At 36.0% G+C, this 1806-nt stretch overlaps 1 pseudogene; it reads left to right on the top strand.

Annotated features, from left to right (window-relative positions):
• The first annotated feature begins 871 nt into the window (after nucleotides 1–871).
• On the top strand, nucleotides 872–1395 carry LOC129899796 (uncharacterized; annotated as a pseudogene).
• Nucleotides 1396–1806: the final 411 nt, after the last annotated feature.

The following is a 1806-nucleotide window of genomic DNA, read 5'->3' as shown; positions in this document are numbered from 1 at the left end:
CTTTGTTTGATAAAATTTGGCAGCAACTTTGTTTGACAAGGTAAAAAAACGCGTATATGCTTTTTCTTTCTCCTATAAATAGAGGGCCTCTTGCCATCATTTAAATCATCCACAATCCCATAAAGAAAGAATAAGAATACAAAAAGAGTTATACACCAAGATAAATATTTTAGTCTTGAGTGCCCTCTTTAGTAGTTGTTCCTTTTATAGAGAAAAGTGTTAATTGTTGTTTTCTCCTTGTATTTGAGAGCAGTGTACTCCATATTTTTAATAGTGAGATCCTTCTACCCCGTGGTTTTTCCCCTCTATCTGTTTGAGGGGTTTCCACGTAAAATTCTCGTATTCAATTTATTTTCATATTTATTGTCATATCAAACTTTAGTTGTGGTGCTTCCTCCCTCCAACAGTCCTGAAGAAAATAAATGATTTTTCTTAGTCACAAATATTTTTATCCACCCTTATAAATCTTTATTCATTTTACTAAGTGAAAACAACTTAGAACTCTGCAACACCATCAGTTAACCCTCATACAACATTATTCACTTCTTGAGGAATATGCACTTCCATTGTTATCTATAATGCAATGCCAATATATTAAGATTCAATGGAACATGAAGCAATAATCATAGCGGTTGCATATGTTGGGGGAGGGGGGTTAGTCTAGCATCTAAATGGTCAACTCAACTCAACTATTTAATTTGGTCACAAAACTACCAAACTTGTGTCCCAAGAGGTCAACCACCTTGGAGGCTACGGTTTCTGGTGCTTTTTTTAATACATAAAAGAACAGCAGGAACATGGTGGCAAGCTAATATTAAAAGGTGAATATTAGAAGTTTCAGAATAGTTCTCTCTTCATCCATTCTCTAAACATGGGTCATCAAAAAAAGGAGGAGAAGCTTGCCAAACCTCAATAAAAGGCTAAAAGCTCTGCAGAGCCATGGCCAAATCTCCCTCAACAGCTCCTCAACTTTATTAGAAGGCAGCATCCCGATGAAACCAATCGTCTTATGCATAACAGCAGCTTTCGCGGTGTTACTAAATTATGGAGAGAAGCACCTGAGCAATGTAGTGCCAAAAATGCAAGATTACCCTGGCTTGAAATTTCAGACAAAGATTACTACCAGTCCAAGACTCAAGAGCATACCCTCAACATCCCATTTCGACCAGGTGAATATTGGTGGTACGGTAGAAGGCCAACGGGATACTCCTTGTATGCATTTTCATGTATGTTCACATGGGTTGATTGTCACTGGAGGGAAGGATCCTGCAGAGTAAAATATCTTGATTCCTACTGTAAAGACTCAGTTATTGGAGTATTCCCCCTTGGGATCCCACAATTCCACTCAAGTTTGTTGCTCTATCTTCGGGAAACTTAATGCATAGAACAAGATAGAGCTGCCAAAACTTAATGCATAGAATAAGTATGTCTTGCAGTAGCAAGATACTTTAATGTTAAGATTTTTCATAGCTGCTGGGGTATTATTAAATATGATATCTGTGAATTTCTTGTTGAAATTTTCTTTGGTAAAAAGCTTATAAAATATTCCACTCACAGTTGTTTGGCATTGATTTCTAAGGTTGATTCTCCTTCAATTTATCTCAGCTGAGACCTATTAGTCTAAGCAATTTTTCCAATAAAATTTTAGCCAAAAGACTTAATCCTATCCCGCATAGACTCATTTCTGTTAATCAAAGTTGCTTTATTAACAGTAGGTTGATTACTGAAAATGTTATGATTGCTCAAGAAATTTTCTATGGTATGTCTAAACCTAAAGTTGGTGGTAATATTATCATCAAATTAGAC

This window comes from Solanum dulcamara, chromosome 8 (assembly GCF_947179165.1).
Source record: "Solanum dulcamara chromosome 8, daSolDulc1.2, whole genome shotgun sequence".
Taxonomy (NCBI): domain Eukaryota; kingdom Viridiplantae; phylum Streptophyta; class Magnoliopsida; order Solanales; family Solanaceae; genus Solanum; species Solanum dulcamara.
The sequence above is the reverse complement of the archived record's forward strand: the minus strand, read 5'-3'. Positions and strand labels throughout refer to the sequence as shown.